Raw genomic sequence first — 18,912 nt, forward strand, 5'->3', positions numbered from 1 at the left:
GTGCACATGCTCATAACGAACATGCTCTTCAAACCGGCCACTTAATTACAATGCAGATGGAACCCAAGGATCAATGAATCAATGAGAACGTTGGCCACATCTGCATTCTTGGAGCCCTCGGGATGAGCGACCGCAGCAATCTCTCGAAGGGTAAATTCCTTTCTTCGTTTGGAGCCTGCTCTCTGTCTCTATGGCTTCTTCCATGTTCATATTCCTCCCTCTCGCCTCCTCTTCTCCGCTTTTATATTTTAACCCATCCACATGCTTCCTTCTCCGTATTCCGCATCCTCTTCGCTTCGGTTCTGGTTTTGTGCTCTTGGTTTTGGTGAATCACTGCTGCTGCTGCTGAAGGCTTTCTGCTTTTCGCATTAATTCCTCGCTGGCCGTTGATGTATTAGCATTCAGCTCATGTCCATCCTTCCTTTACAAATTCTCTGCACCATCAAAAGAGCTGAAAGGGCTGGAGAGGAAAGAGCTCGCCTGCAGCAGCTTCCACCTCCAGCCCTGTTTGAGATCCAGACCATGTGCTAATTAGGAAGATTTTCCTCTCTGTGTCAGAGCAGATCTCTTTGTGTCTGAGGGTGAACAATAATTAAAATAGGAAGGGAGCCCAATGTGCAACACAATTCCCCATCTCTCTGGCCGTGTCCTAAGCCTCTCTGCTTCTTCATCCTGTGAACTCTTTTCAGCCAGAAAATGAATCCTGTGAAAAGTCAAAGCTGCATCCGAAATATTGCAGAGGGAGAGCGGTGATGTTACTCCGCCGGCAGTGGGACAGCAACCTAAACCTCTATAAACGGTAAGTAGACATTCCCGTCCCGTTATAGCATGCGCAAGGTGGGCGCTCTCATATTGATGTGTTACAAGAGGGGACACAAAATGTCACTGCGTGGCTACAAGAAGGGGTAATATCTGGATGATGTCAGGAGGAGGATAATATCTGGATGATGTCAGGAGGAGGATAATATCTGGATGATGTCAGGAGGAGGATAATATCTGGATGATGTCAGGAGGAGGATAATTTCTGGATGATGTCAGGAGAAAGATGCTTCAAGCTACATTACAAAACATAACATTTATTTATATAGCGCCAGCAGATTCCTTTGCGCTTTACAATCAGTAATTTCACATCACAAACAATAACAAACTGGTACAGGTACAGGCCCTGTTCCTGCGGGCTGACAATCTAGTTGTAGCTTCTTACAACAAGCTACAAAGTCAGTCCCATCGCTTCATCTCCTGATGGAACGTGGGAGCGACTTGCTCCATGGATCTTCTCTGTGGGGTCGTGTTATGTTATTGATAATAATCCAGTTTTGGGAAGGCTGACAGTTGGGTCTGTGGAATGTCTGTTATAACGTTACACACAGGATGGGGACATGAAAGAAAGCATTGTTAAGATCTAATATTTAGCAAAATTCCAGGACATGTATTAATAAAGCAGTAAAGCATGAACAGTCCGATTTTAGGCCCGGAGATCTGCTCATAACACCCGCCTGTTACAGATCTGCCCCAGGACAAGAGAGACCGCAAACACTGTAAAACATCTGTATGACCGTTACATGTAGGCGGCCATCTTAAACTTTCGTCCAATCCAAAGCGGTCACCCAATGCCCGCATGTACCCGCTCTGGCAGTTCACTCACACTTTTACATGAATAGATTTTATCGATGGCTGTATTTATGCATTAATGCTTTCTAATTACATAAAAAAAACAAATTAATGACAACATAAAGAGTGTTGAAAAGCTGTGTAATTTTATTTGTGTAGTAGTAGTTACCGAGGCTGTAATATCCAACGCCTCGGTTTGTTAAGTGGGAGTGTGTTGTTCTAATCAGAGTTATCAGAAACGTGTCATTCCTACAGGCTCCCTAGGAGTCCTCCCATGGATGCGCATGCACAGCACAGGGTACTTCTTATCTTTTAATAGAGATACCAGCATAAGCATAGCACTTCCATTAAAAGATAAGCGCATCTGCTCTCTGCATTAAGACGTTATAAATCTAAAGAGTCCTTACCGGTCATCACTTGACCAGCGTAGACCATCTCGGCAAATAAAGGGTGTGAAAGAAATTCAGTAAACTCAATAATAAAATCATTTCATTGAATTCTAAGGGTCCGTGACCCACCTACTTCCCTCCATCCATTTCCAGACACAATCTGCTCCCCCCCAAAAAAAGATAGAAAAGAAGCATTAGAATTCTTTCTGATTGAAAATCAGCGAAAATATGAAATCTGAACACTTTGTGTTTGTCGGTGCGCTGGCGGCAGCAATGAGAACCGCAAACCAGACCAAGCTTTTCAGTCTCTAAACTGTTATTACATTAGGCCTGTTACGCGGTTAGGGTGACATGCCTGTTACACAGTTAGGGTGACATGCCTGTTACACGGTTAGGGTGACATGCCTGTTACACGGTTAGGGTGACATGCCTGTTACACGGTTAGGGTTACATACCTGTTACACGGTTAGGGTGACATGCCTGTTACACGGTTAGGGTGACATACCTGTTACACGGTTAGGGTGACATGCCTGTTAAACTGTTAGGGTTACATACCTGTTACGCGGTTAGGGTTACATACCTGTTACGCGGTTAGGGTTACATGCCTGTTACACGGTTAGGGTGACATGCCTGTTACACGGTTAGGGTTACATGCCTGTTACATGGTAAGGGTTACATACCGGTTACACAGTAAGGTTACATGTCTGTTACACGGTTAGGGTTACATGTCTGTTACACGGTTAGGGTTACATGTCTGTTACATGATTAGGATTATATGCCTTTACATGGTTAGAGTTACATGTCTGTTACATGGTTAGAGTTACATGTCTGTTACATGGTTAGAGTTACACTCATGTCACATGCTCTGACGCTGTATATACTGTCCTGACGCTGTATATACTGTCCTGACGCTGTATATAATGCTCTGACACTGTATATACTGTCCTGACACTGTATATAATGCTCTAACACTGTATATACTGTCCTGACACTGTATATAATGCTCTGACACTGTATATACTGTCCTGACACTGTGTATAATGCTCTGACACTGTATATAATGTGCTGACACTGTATATACCATCCTGACACTGTATATAATGCTCTGACACTGTATATACTGTCCTGAGACTCTATATAATACGCTGACGCTCTATATAATGCTCTGGCACTGTATATACTGTCCTGACGCTCTATATAATGCTCTGACACTGTATATACTGTCCTGACACTCTATATAATACGCTCACACTGTATGTAATGCTCTGACACTGTATATACCATCCTGACGCTCTATATAATGCTCTGACGCTGTATATAATGCTCTGACACTGTATATACCATCCTGACACTGTATTTCATGCTCTGACACTGTATATAATGTTCTGACACTGTATATACAGTCCTGACACTCTATATAATGCTCTGACACTGTATATAATGCTCTGACACTGTATATACTGCCATGACACTGTATATAATGCGCTGACACTGTATATAATGCCCTGTCACTGTATATACCACCTTGACACTCTATATAATGCCCTGACAATGCATTTATTGTCCTTATACTGTATATAATGCACTGACACTGTACATAATGCACTGATACTGTATATACTGTCCTGACACTGTATATAATGTTCTGACACTGTATATACCGTCCTGACACATTATAATGCCCTGACACTGTATATAATGCTCTGACACTGTATACAATGCGCTGACACTGTATATAACGTCCTGACACTGTATACAATGCGCTGACACTGTATATAACGTCCTGACACTGTATATAATGCTCTGACACTGTATATAATGCTCTGACACTGTATATACTGTCCTGACACTGTATATACTGTCCTGACACTCTATATAATATGCTGACACTATATATAATGCTCTGGCACTGTATATACCGTCCTGACGCTCTATATAATGCTCTGACACTGTATATACTGTCCTGACACTCTATATAATACGCTGACACTGTATGCAATGCTCTGACACTGTATATACCGTCCTGACGCTCTATATAATGATCTGACGCTGTATACAATGCGCTGACACTGTATATAACGTCCTGACACTGTATATAATGCTCTGACACTGTATATAATGCTCTGACACTGTATATACCGTCCTGACACTTTATATGCTGTCCTGACACTCTATATAATACGCTGACACTATATATAATGCTCTGGCACTGTATATACCGTCCTGACGCTCTATATAATGCTCTGACACTGTATATACTGTCCTGACACTCTATATAATATGCTGACACTGTATGCAATGCTCTGACACTGTATATACCGTCCTGACGCTCTATATAATGCTCTGACGCTATATATTCTCTCCTGACACTGTATATAATGATCTGACACTGTATATATTGTTCTGACACTGTATATACAGTCCTGACACTCTATATAATGCTCTGACACTGTATATAATGCTCTGACACTGTATATACTGCCATGACACTGTATATAATGCGCTGACACTGTATATAATGCCCTGACACTGTATATACCACCTTGACACTCTATATAATGCCCTGACAATGCATTTATTGTCCTTATACTGTATATAATGCACTGACACTGTACATAATGCACTGATACTGTATATACTGTCCTGACACTGTATATAATGTTCTGACACTGTATATACCGTCCTGACACATTATAATGCCCTGACACTGTATATAATGCGCTGACATTGTATATAATGCCCTGACACTGTATATACCACCTTGACACTCTATATAATGCCCTGACAATGCATTTATTGTCCTTATACTGTATATAATGCACTGACACTGTACATAATGCACTGATACTGTATATACTGTCTTGACACTGTATATAATGTTCTGACACTGTATATACCGTCCTGACACTGTATATAATGTTCTGACACTGTATATACCGTCCTGACACTCTATATAATGATCTGACACTGTATATACTGTCCTGATACTGGATATACCGTACTTACATGGTATATAATGCTCTGACACTGTATATAATGCTCTGACACTGTATATACTGTCCTAATACTGTATATACCGTCCTGACACTGTATATAATGCTCTGAGACTGTGTGGACTGTCCTGACACTGTATGTATTGCGCTGACACTTTTGTATACTGTCCTGACACTGTATATACTGTCCTGACACTGTATATAATGCACTGACATTGTATATACTGCCTTGACACTGTATATAATATTCTGACAATGTATATAATGCTCTGACACTGTATATACTGTCCTGATGCTCTATATAATGCTCTGACACTGTATATAATGCTCTGACACTATATATTCTGTCCTGACACTGTATATAATTTTCAGACACTATATATACCATCCTGACACTCTATATAATGATCTGACACTGTATATACTGTCCTGATACTGTATATACCGTACTTACATGGTATATAATGCTCTGAGACTATATAGTCTGTCCTGACACTGTATATAATGATCTGACACTGTATATACTGTCCTGATACTTTATACATCGTACTAACATGGTATATAATGCTCTGAGACGGCAGACTGTCCTGACACTGTATGTATTGCGCTGACACTGTATGTAATGTGCTGACACTGTATATACTGTCCTGATACTGTATATACCGTACTTACATGGTATATAATGCTCTGAGACTATATAGTCTGTCCTGACACTGTATATAATGATCTGACACTGTATATGCTGTCCTGATACTTTATACATCGTACTAACATGGTATATAATGCTCTGAGACGGCAGACTGTCCTGACACTGTATGTAATGCTTTGACACTGTATATACTGCCCTGACACATTATATAATGTGCTGCTCCTGTATATACCATCCTGACACTCTATATAATGCACTGATACTGTATATACTGTCCTGACACTGTATATAATGTCCTGACACTGTACATAATGCTCTGACACTGTATGTACTGTCCTGGCACTGTATATAATGCTCTCACACTGTATATACCGTCCTGACACTCTATACAATGCGCTGACACTGTATATACTGTCCTGACACTGTATATAATGTTCTGACACTGTATATAATGCTCTGACAATATATATTCTGTCCTGACACTGTATATAATGTTCAGACACTCTATATACTGTCCTGACATTGTATATAATACTCTGACACTGTACATACTGTCCTGACACTGTATATAATGCTCTGACACTGTATATACTGTCCTGACACTCTATATAATGCTCTGACACTGTATATACTGTCCTGACACTATATATAATGCTCTGACACTGTATATACTGTCCTGACACTCTATATAATGCTCTGACACTGTATATAATGCTCTGACGCTGTGTATAATGCACTGACACTGTATATGCCGTCCTGACACTTTATATACTGCACTGATACTGTATATACTGTCCTAATACTGTATATACCGTCCTGACACTGTATATAATGCTCTGAGACTGTGTGGACTGTCGTGACACTGTATACACTGCTCTGACTGACATGGTATATACTGCCTTGTCTGTCACAGTATTTACTGTCCTAACATTGTATATATTGCTTTGAGACACTGTATAGTGCCTTGGATTTGGGGGGGGGGGTCCCGCATGCAGGGTTAGGACTGCTCCCCATATGGTGGGGGACACTGAGGTACATACCACATAATCCCATTGTGAATTAGTAAGAGGTTCTGTCCATGGTGAAATGATTTAGTGTTTTGCACTACTTGTTATGTCCTGCTTACCCACAGACTGCGGAATATGATGGCGCCGTATAAATCAACCAATAATGTGTCCGCAAAATATGTTATCTGAGCTATAAGGATAAAAAAGAGAATCTGGCTTTGTTGTCTATTAAGAAATTGTAAGTAGAAAGCAAAAGCCCCAACAGGGGCAGTAGTATTTGCTAAGCAGCCCAGGAGTAAAGTCCATGCGGCACGGGGAAAACGGGTACAAAGGAGCAGCGTTTCCCATTGATCACCTAATTTCACTGTCAGTGAGGCGAGTGGTCCTTGATGGTGGGTTCTCCCCTATGGCCGGTAGACCGCCTTTCCGTGTATAATCTATCTGATAATGGCGGGCCACGTTATGTTATGGGTGCTTGGGGGGCTTTCTAAACCTGACCAGCCATTCAGGGCAATCGGAAGGAGTAACATGGTGGTTATTCTGCCATCATTGTGCAGTCCTTGGGCAGCTGAGCAGTGGCTGAGTATCTGCAGCCTGCATCACAAGGACCTTTCACCAGGAGCACGGAGGACAGGACACGGAGTGCTGGTGAGCAATGGTTGCCATGGATACAGCAACGAGTGCTGGGAAATTCTCGTGCAAATAAGTAGCAACAGGCAGGGTGATGACGGGGGTGAAGGGGCTGAGGCTGAAGGTTATAACATCGAATCTGCCCAATGCAGTTGCTGTGAGGTGTAACCTGGTGTCTGAGGCTGACGGTCACGGCAGCAAATTGGTCCAATGCAGCTCCTGCAAGGTGTAACCTATAATAATACTATATACTATGTGTATTATATAACATACTTTAATAATGATATACCCTGTGTATTGTATCACATACTTTAATAATACTATACACTATGTATACTATATAAAATAATGTAGTAATAATAATACTAAAACAGTGTATACTATAATACTATATACTATGTATACTATATAAAATACTGTAATAATAAAATCACTATAATAGTGTATACTATAATACTATATACTATGTATACTATATAAAATACTATAATACTATATGCTATGAATACTATGTAAAATAATATAAGAATAATAATAATAATACTATGTATACTATATACAATACTATAATAATACTATATATTATGTATACTATATATATAACTATAATAATACTATATACTATGCATACTATGTAAAATACTATAATACTATATACTATGTATACTATATAAAATACTATAACAATACTATATACTATGAATACTATGTAAAATACTATAACAATAATACTATGTATACTGTATAAAATACTATATTAATACTATATACTATGTATACTATATACAATACTATAATAATACTATATTCTATGTATACTATATAAAATACAGTAATAATAATACTATATACTAGGTATACTATGTAAAATACTATAATAATAACAACTGTATACTAAAGTACTATATTCTATGCATACTATATAAAATACTATAATAATACTATATACAATGTATACTATATAAAACACTGTAGTAGTAATAATAATTATACTATAATAGTGTATGCTATAATACTATATACTATGTATACTATATAAAATACTATAACAATACTATATACTATGTATACTATATAAAATACTGTAATGGTAATGATAATAATAATAATACTATAATAGTATATACTATAAAATACTATAATAATACTATATACTATAAAATACTATAATACTAAATGCTATGTATACTATATAAAATACTGTAATGGTAATTCTAATAATAATACTATAATAGTATATACTAAAATACTATATACTATAAAATACTATAATAATACTATATACTATAAAATAATATAATAATACTATATACTATTTATATTATGTAACATACTATAATAATAATACTGTGTATACTATATAACATACTATAATAATAATAATACTATGTATACTATATAAAATACTGTAGTAATAATAATACTATGATAGTGTATACTATAATACTATATACTGTAAAATACTATATACTATGTATATTATGTAAAATACTATAATAATAATACTATGTATACTATATAAAACACTGTAGGAATAATAATAATACTATAATAGTGTATACTATAATACTATATACTATAAAATACTATAATACTATATACTATGTATATTATGTAAAATACTATAATAATAATACTATGTATACTATATAAAATACAATAATAATAATATGTATACTATATAAAATACTATATTAATACTATATACTATATGTACTATATAAAATACTATAATAGTACTCTATACTATGTATACTATATAAAATACTGTAATAATACTATTATAGTGTATACTATAATGCTATATACTATGTATGCTATATAAAATACTATAATAATACTATATACTAGGTATACTATGTTAAATACTTTAATAATATTAACACTATAATAATGTATATTATGATACTATGTATACTATATAAAAATATTTGGCCCATGAGAGGGACCGAGTTGCTTCTGTAAAAAGCGGCTGAGAGGAAATGCTACAGTTTAGTGAATTAACTTCAGCCCCATGAAGGAGCTCTGATGGACGATAAATACAACTATTCCCCTTTGCTTCACAGTTTCCTCTCCATCACCGGAATGTTAAACTCCAATCCCTGTCCTTGGATGCCATTGTCAGTTTCGTGGCTTTTTTGTGCCCCAAAGAAATACTTTCTCTCTAGCCAATTCCTCCAGTTGTATTAAACCAACAGTAATTTTATTTATGCTTCTTTCGAGGTTGAGCGCCCACATAAACAATCTCTCTCTAATTTATATATTGAACAAAAGAGACATTCTTCATTTCCCTGAATAGACTCCATCAGCCGTGACACATGTCCGCTCCCATTTAACAGTCTTTTTATCAATTAAACTGGCTTTTCCTCCGGTCCCCATATATCCGCTGTATGGATTAGTCAGACTCACAGGTCTGTAATGCCTTGTGACCAGGGCCGGACTAGGGGATTAAATCAGCCCTGGCACTTGAAGGCCATCGGCTACGCTCTTACACGTATGTAAGCTTGTGAATCCAGCCGACAGCCACTTATTACAGGTCGGGATCTGCCGCATTAGGGTTAGCATATGAAGGTTCATTGGCGAAGTCATAGTGCACCGGCCCACTAAGCCATTGCCTGATGGCCAGTCCCGGCCTGCTTGTGATATAAAGCAGAATCCAGTAATCGTGGACACCCACAGTAATAAGCTGAAATAAAATCTACTACCAAAAGTACAACAATCACAAATAAGTTACTAAAAGGTGAATAAACTTTCCCAAAAACCTGGCTGGGAAATCTGGATCTAATGACTGGCAAACCAGAGCCATGAGTAGGAAGTAAAGTAGGTGAAAACTGATCAGTCTGACCCAGAATAATCTTGATGCATGTGCTGGGAGCAGGGTCCCGGTGGTTGCCATACCCTGAGGGTCCCTTTTTTTCTTGAAGAAGATAATGTTTGCAGACATTCATCTTCAGCGTCGGGCACGTGTGTTGATCTAAACTGAACTGTCAACCAAATAATGTGTTTTCTGCAGATTTTGGTTAACCTTCTCTATCATTTTTTAGCAGTCCAATTTCACAGGTAGGGTTCATCTGCAAACATGTCCTCACTCGCCTAATATAATTACTGACTTTTCTGTCATAGTTCTTTTTCTGGTCTATCTGGTCTATTCCAGTAAAACATTACGGGCCATAGTTTGCCAAATGTTAAAATAATGATGTCAGCACCCAGAAGTGGTTTGAATCTCCTAAAGTGGCCGATTGTAGTGGGTTCCTTGGAGAAAATTCCCCTTTATTAGGCCATGTTCTCAGTTCATGTCCTGTGTTGAGACTCTTACTGATGACCCCGTCAGCTTGGCCTCAGAAAATGTTTGGAAAGATGGCCCTGTGGCCCTGCCGATAGATGCCTTTCTTTCTTTTTTATCTCTTTGTTGCAGGAAATGTTATTTGGAGCCGTAAAGGTGCCGGCCGTCTGTCTTTGTTCACCCTGAGCGGTGAAAACGTTATTTCAATGTATAGAGAACATATTGATAACGCGCTGCCTCTATAATACTCCTCTGTGTAAGGTTTGAATTGGTTCGATGGGTGCGATTACTGGATGAGCAGAGAGGAGTATTTTTGCACCGTGAAGGATTCGGTGTAATGGGGCGAGTCTGAGCGCTCTGCCAGTAATGGGGAAGACAAATAATCACCCAGTGTTGGCTTATACTTCATGCTGTCAAAACTCTTCTGATCATAACCTTGTAGAAGATTGAGGATGAATTTCCTTCACCCAAAAGACTTCTCAATGTATAAGACTCATCCAGAAACATTCCCGCAAGTATGCACACTGAAACATGCAGGTAGGGGCAATTCCCGCTGACAGACATCCTTTTGTCCAACTTTGCGTATATATGTCCCTTGTTGGTTTTCTCGAAGAGTAGGTGTTGTCTTCCATTGCTAAATATTGAAGTCAATGTGTCGTTCCTACCATGTTCCGCCAACATTCACATCAACCTCATTTGTTGACTTCTGCTGCTCCACACGTGGACACATGTCTTCTGGGAAGCACCCGCCACAGACTATCACATAATGATGAGGAAAGCTATTGCCCTCATGGTGTAATATTTTACAGGCTCTTCCATGCCAAGGATGTCGCCCTCTGATCAGAGCAGATGCTTTCCAGACTTCTCTGTGATTTTATGATTAAAAGCGGAAGCGTCGGTTTCAAATATTTTGACAGGTGGAATCACTCATTGTTTAAAGGTAATTAGGCCTAATGCACTTTGTGTAATTTACCCTCCTGCAAGGTGTCAGCACTCCGCGAGCTCTATTATGTCAGATTATATTGGTGGTGGAATCAGGAATCGGACCAGACCTCTCTAACCATAAAAAAAATCACAAAAGACACTTTTCTAGTGTTATTTGTTTAATTGTGCCATATGTTATATATAGGAGTGTGCGTATGCACAGAGCCATAACTAGGAACCTTGCAGTACATGGGCAGGGCCGGCCCTACAATGGAGCCGAGTGGGGCAATTGCCCCAGGCGGCACTTTTGAAGGGGCGGCCCCAAGCGCTTTTTTTTTATTTATTTTTTTGAAGCGGAGGAGAGAGAGGGGCGCCGAGTGGTTTTCGCTTACCCGCTCAGCGCCCCTCTAGCTCGGTCTCGGTGCCGGCTTGTAATGCTGAGCACCGGAAGTGACGTCAATTTCCGGCGCTCAGCATTACAAGCCAAACCGGCCAGAAAAATTCTGGATTCTCCATAAAGTTATTACGGCAAAGCAGTGGATGCCAAGTGGAGATGTTTGTTGATTTGTTTGACCCTGGGGCAAAATCTTTAAAGAGTCTCATCACATATTCCAGGGTACACCTTGACAAATTATAACTTGATCAGTAAATATTGATTGTTTATTGAAATAAATACAGTATTCAATAGATTCATCTGATAACCATAACAAAAGCTAATTTTCTGCCATAAGCGTTATAACATGTAGTAAAGCTGCCCCGGAGGATTTGAAATATACTGCAACCTGCTAACTGTTTTTATCAAAAATGTATCAACCACTCACCAATAACAGCAGGAGAAACACCAAGAGAGATAACACAAGGACCAATGGAATAGTCAGATCAGGGGTCACAATACGGCTGACGGTCATCAGCTAATGGTAGTTATCCCGCCATCAGCTGTCTAGTGGCAGTCATCCCGCAATTAGCCTGTTGCCAGCTTTCTATTGGCAGCAATCCCATCGTCAGCTGTCTAATAGCACTTATCCCACCATCAGCTGTGTAAAGGCAGTCATCCCACCATCACCTGTCTAGTGGCTGTTATCCTGCCGTCACCTGTCAAGTTGTAGTTATCCCACCGTCACCAGTCTAGTGGCAGTCATCCCGTCACCAGTCTAGTGGCAGTCATCCCGTCATCAGCTGTGTAATGGCAGTCATCCCAAGGCAGCCCATAGTTATATTTTGCCATTCCTGGGGATAGATAATATATCAGAGCGATAGAATTCAGACGATGGCTTCTTACTGTGATTAATATTGATTTAATCAGCAGAATATGGTAAAACCACTGAACGTTAACAACCAGCCATGATTTACATACACATGAAAGGTATGTATGTAGTTTCTACTCAGTGAAGTCTTGCTTTGGCTGCAGACATTATCTGCCTCCTCGGCTTCATGTTATTGAAATGCAGATCTGTCCACCCTCAATGGCGATCAGTGGCAGCCATAAGCCACAACCTCAAAATCCACTCATCATTGATCTAGCAAGATCCAATTTTAGCATGGCTGCCCCAACCTGAGAGTCAAGTCTGAGGAACTGTAGGGTGGTCTAAAGGTGATCTACAGGATGCCAGCAATTTATCAGGAAAATATTTAGTAAAGGACTGGTTTCAATTTAGAGAGGTCACAGGAGGCAATCTTGGGGCATGATGGCTACGTGTCGATTTCTTCAATACTTCAGCATTTTGCTTAAATAATAATTTGACAGTCTGTGAGTTTTAGTTTATTGCTGGCGGCAGCTTCAATATGACCTGAGAGTCTCCTTTCTGCAGTTGTTGCCCCTTTAGCACATTCTGCTGCCATCTAGTGTTGAGGATGGGCTCTAACTGGTCATGGGACATGCGTGGCAAACACCCGCTGGGACATGGACCTTTGTCCGGTTCTGTATGTTTTCATCACACGCCCATCTTTTTGACAGATTGATATGCTGACCTTTAGAGCTATAGTTTACATACAGGATCTGATGCCAAGTCCATATGTTGGCATGAATGAAACCCTTAATATGTATTTTATACAAAGCTTCATCCAGATGTACGAGTCCTGCCCATGCCCAGCTATACACGTGTTCAGTCTATCCATGGGTGGTAACTCTGGGCATCCTTTTATTTGCCCTGTGATACCCTGTCAGCCCGTCTTGTTAGCTCGTTGGTCACATGAAGCACTGGGGTATATTTTATGAAGGTCATATCTCATTAGTCATCCCCGCTATGATCAATATGCCTTTAAGATTTGGGATCCAGCATTCTAGAGGTTAATATCTACATCCCAGAGCGCACTCGGCGGTTGCTAGGCAACTAGAGTTGCAGAAAGTATTACTCTGACACATATATTTATGTTAAATCACAGAGTGGAGAGAAAAGGCTTCTGCATGACGCGTCTCGTAAATATTTCTTTAAACTGTTTCCAGGGTCTGTGTCGCCGGTGAAGCCACTGGTGGGGAGGGGAATCGCGATAAAAAATAAAAAATTAGACTTGCAGAGACAGAGCAGGAATATCTTTCCATCAATACGTGAAGTGGGTCATCAAATAATCAGAACATTCACAGGTCCTGCTGTTTTGGGCCAGTTGTGGGCCAGTGGTTTCCCTCCTCACTGTATCTACTAGCTTCACATCCAGGGAGCCGCTGCTATAGCGTATCACTCCCCGGATTGTATCTCTCCTCCTTATGTAGATGATGGCTGTGCTTCCAAGGCACGGGGTACAGGGGGTCACTAGGCAAAGTAGGGTCGTGCATTCAGGATATGGCTGGGTGCTCCATGGACGATGAATAAATGTCTCAGCCGTGTGAAAGATACAAAGGGTTAGTCAAAGGCTTTATCGGATGCCCTTAGAGAGTGCGTGTAACCATGGGAATTAGAGTGAGTCTCATCAACCGACTCATATAATCCAGGATGGATGCTGCCCTAGGGTAATCTCTTGATCATAAAACATTAAATGATAACACGTGATGATGTTAGATGTTAACATATGATGACGTTAGATGATAACATAGCCATGAAATGATTTGAAATCTTTGCAATTTTCATTTAAATCCACCCAGTTCCTTCATCCAGAGCCCAGCGATGTAGGTGGAACAGGAATCATGGTCACTGTTTACGCTGCATGCAGTACGGAGGGGGATTTCATTTAACGCGCCCCCGCCGAATAGCGAGGGATATTCAGGGACGCAAAGAAACAGAGGAGGGTCTGACGTTAACCCCAGATGAATCACTCTCTCCGTGGAACGCGGTCACACCGAATAATAACCTTTTACACACACGCAGGAAACGTGAGCCTCAATACAAGAAAATCCCAATTCCATACACCGTCCCCAGAAGTCACATCCACTTTGCGTGTTTTTTCACCCTTTTTTATAACGCTAGAGTTCTATGTGACAATTCCCGTGGGTCCGAATAACATACATGTAAAATGAGTAGAGCCAACCATGGAGTATATTAAAGTAATCATTTTCTAATTATCCAGGTAATCATGGACAGAACTGCTTAAAACCCAAGCAGACCGAGCACAGCTACGACGATTCAGAAAAAGTGGTAAAGATTGGGGATGAACATACTGGAAAATCACCTTCAACATAACCCCCAGTGGAAATGACACGTTACTCTTTTGCTACAAATGAAGAAAAACTAGGTTAGCGATTTCTTAGGTTCTGTGGCGCAGGATGATAGATTAGTGATTCTATGTTTAAAATTAATGTAAGGATCTTGCTTCCGCTGCGTGGCCTAGCATCATGCGCATAGTGCAGTTCCCTATAGTTTAACGATGTTTGCAGTCCGTGGCCCCCTATATCAAGTAGGAAGAAAAAGTCTTGCTCAATGCTTTTGAGTTCTACCATGAGACTAAAGGGTTCAGTTGCTGTGGCCTGTGTCTGGAGGGCAGTAACTGGCAGCCAGGCAATATGATCTAAGATCAAAGCCATTGGGCAGCACCCATCACACCAGGATCTTTCTGGAGTGCGCACACTGTTGCTTGGTTGTACATGGAGTGTGTATGTTGAACGTTCCTCGGTGGCATAGGCATCCAGATAGGGCCAAGAGGGGGCAATTGGCCCCTCCTGGAAGTTCAAAGAGGCCAACTAGAGCAGCAGCAGGCGAGGGAGAAGCAGTAGGTTGTTTAGAGTAGGCTAACTAGCGCTTTTGTTTGATTCTGTACACCCCCTCTGTGGTTTGATCTGATATCTTCCTCTCCCTCTAGCTAGGCTCCACCCCTTTATTCTGGTAGCTGCTCCTTCACAGGCGCAGAGTCCCCACCTGGGCAGACACAGTTTGCAGGCTGCAGACACAAGGTAGTTTCAAACATGTATGGCAGCTAGAATTAGTTACAACTCCAGCTCCCATGGCTGTCAGCCAGTCTAGTATTTTAAGCATCATGTGAAAGTGAGTACAAGAGGGGTGCCAAAGGTTACTTTGTATTTCATTATGGATGGGCACTGTAGCTGCTGTGGAATGCACGTCTTGTGATTCTGACCAGTCCATTTAGTTGGCTGAACATCATGACAAATGTAATAACAGCACTTTGAGTGCCAAATGTTACCAACTGCTAGAAAACTACCAACTGTCCTGTTTTGGTTCCAACCCTTTATGTCCCATTTTTACTCCCCTCTAACTACCCTTTTTTGGAATAACGCAGAATGTAGCATTCTGCATTGTTCCAAAAAAGGGTAGTTAGAGGGGAGTAAAAATGGGACAACACAAAATTAGCTTTTCTTGACTGCCATCAACTCCCATGATGTAGGAATTATATCTGCTAACTGTAGGCCTGGAAAAGGGGCTACAATAAGTCTTCAGGACAAACACTAACTGTTGTTGACCGCATCTACAATAATACTCAGCAGCCGTATTGCTAGCTGATCTTCATGGGAATTGTAGTTATGAACTGGTGTTGTCGTGGCTGCCACACCACACGTAACTGCAGTTCCTATCATATCCAGTCATATACAATCATCTCCCTCTTCAGAAATGGGCAAGTAGTGGAAACATGGGATTTATGGGAGTGTGACAAGTCGTGGTACTGTAGGCCTTGTTAATATATGATCAGTATGTTGACTTCTAATGACGGTTTGAAGCTGTCCGCACATAAAGGGAGACTGCTCTAGAATGCGAGTTCCGTGGACTGTTTATTGCATTTCATTCTGTGTCTTTTCAGTGACATAGAAGAGATTGCCTTCATTTGACAAAGTGCGTTAGAAACAAAATGTAACCCGTGGGTTTTTTCTGTGTTTTTAGAGCTTATTCTGTTAACTGATGAGATTTGACATCAAGCCACGGAGCGGCCGGTCACAGGCGGCACGCGGTTACTCTTTACAAGTGACTTTTACTGCCAAAACCACATTAAATAGGTCAAACCTCCCTTTCCATAACAGCACAGAACAGAGGTGCTAATATCGGAATATTTAAGGCGGCCCTTGTGGCCCTCGCTGGTGGAAGGTCCCATTTTCTCTCTGAGCATTGGGACCCGAGCAATGAACATGTTAATGGCTCCAAAATAAACCTGTTAAAAGCTTTCCTGTCCCAACTTCATTTCAAATACCACATTTATGAGACACGCTGAAGCCACAATGAATAATGGAGGGGCTTTTAAATAACACAACACATCGTAAGAGTCGGGTCTGGTTATTGTCGCCCCGATTAACCATTTCGACAAACAAACCTTTCTTATGCCTCACGTCCTCAGACCTAAATTCAAGCACAAGGACAGAGGGTCTCATAGACCACCTATACAGTCTCCACTACCACCAGACAAAAGTTGGCTCCTCCGGATGCTGGGTGAGCGAACCTATAGAAAAATTCTTGTTAGAGGGATAACAGTCGGATACAACCTCAGAAAAGCCATACAACAGAACGGATTCGTACATTTATTGTAATCGGGTGTATTTTTATGTGAAATTCTAAAGTTTGGAGAGTAGAGGAAAGCTTGGTCACAATTAGAATTTGGCGGCGGCAGAAAGTTCGTTCTCATTTTCATGGGAAAAATGTCTTTGTATTCGAAATTCATTCGTCTCCATCTTCTTTTCCAACGAAATTCATCCAACATTTTCATTTTCACTGCGATGATGTCATGCGGGGGATCGTGTGTGGGACTCTATAACTATTGGCACTGCACAGAAACCCTATGTCTGTAGTAACCCCCACGGTGAGTATGACAGCAGCCTAAACTCTCCACGTGATGAAAACCACCGCAAGATCTCAGCCGCGGAAACTGCTAATTTCTACCAAATCGAGCTCTCGTCCAACTGCAATAATTCTATCTGTCCTCCAAATGTCTCAGCTTCTGCCATCAGACCCAGTATCAGCAGAACCAAGTCCTGAGCAGGTAGCAGACAGTCCATCTAGTGTATAATGTAGCGTTTATCCAGCATGAAAAACTAGTAGTTAACGTATTTTCCAAGATATCAATAATGTTGACAAAATATGATGCAAGTTCTAAAAAAGAACATTTGTTGAGTGGTGGAAAGTGATCTCAGCCAACGTGCGCTCAGCGGATGCCTCCGGTGTCGTGGCCGGATTGCAGTAATGCTAAGTTATGTGGGTGTTTATTGGAAAGGAATTAAAAGGCAGAACATGGCGTTGCTGCGCATTAATCCCTCTGCTTGTTGCTGTAAAATGGTACCACACCAGATGGGTTATCCTTGGATAATCTGATTGAATCCCACGTCTTGCTGGGCTGTGTTTATACGAGAGAGACGTGGAGTATCAGCAGAGAACTAGGCCAAGTGTATAGAGCAGTAAGTGGGGTAAGGGTTTATTTTCTTGTACAAATGACCCAGGAAACGTCTGTCTGGAAGGCCTACTGCTTCGGATCACTCCCTCTTATCCCACGAGACCTTTCTCAATGATGTAAATGATTTGTCAGATGCCTTTCTTTAGCTGCTTCTCTTGGTCTGTGGAGCCTGGTGGCTTCGTCAGGCCTGTGCAGTGGGTTATGTGGATCCGGGGCAGCTCATTGTCATTTGTAAGCCGGTCAGATGCCCCAACAGCTGAGGAAGACACTGATGCAGAGACCTTTATTAATCAAAGTGCGTGCGGGAAATGCTGCTACTGCAGGAACGTGGCTGATTTATGGAGCATTAGCTGGTGAAGATTTCCTGTTCACATATATCTTCTGCCTCCGTGTGCCACAGTCTACGTGTTCAGCCAAGAAGCCCTGAACCTCCTGCCCAGGTCTGCTCGTGGTTATCTAGAAATGCAGAGAAATAGAGAACTATTCAACTCACCTTCTTGGTGACAGAAGGTATATGGAGCAGCTTTCCATTAGGAAGGAAAAAAGGTGCGTGTGGTGCATTATAGGAGCCTTGTCGGGAAGGTTGAGTGAACATTTGAAAATGACCCCAAACTGCCCTGTAATGCAAAAGTAACACCATCAAACAACTCTGGAATGAATTGAAACTGCGGAC

At 40.7% G+C, this 18,912-nt stretch overlaps 1 protein-coding gene across 2 annotated transcripts in view; it reads left to right on the forward strand.

Annotated features, from left to right (window-relative positions):
• Positions 1 to 44: 44 nt before the first annotated feature.
• The window catches only part of LRRC4B (leucine rich repeat containing 4B), a 42,449-nt gene continuing 23,581 nt past the window's right edge, over positions 45 to 18,912 (forward strand). The window contains exons 1-2 of one of the 2 annotated variants that reach the window (XM_053451739.1): positions 45 to 150; positions 690 to 799. The gene's annotated coding sequence lies outside the window, so the exon portion shown is untranslated. Of the gene's footprint in view, positions 151 to 410; positions 800 to 18,912 lie in introns of those variants that run through there. The other variant, XM_053451740.1, reaches the window with a different exon arrangement.

Source organism: Spea bombifrons, chromosome 12, assembly GCF_027358695.1.
Source record: "Spea bombifrons isolate aSpeBom1 chromosome 12, aSpeBom1.2.pri, whole genome shotgun sequence".
In the NCBI taxonomy this organism is placed as follows: Eukaryota; Metazoa; Chordata; class Amphibia; order Anura; family Pelobatidae; genus Spea; species Spea bombifrons.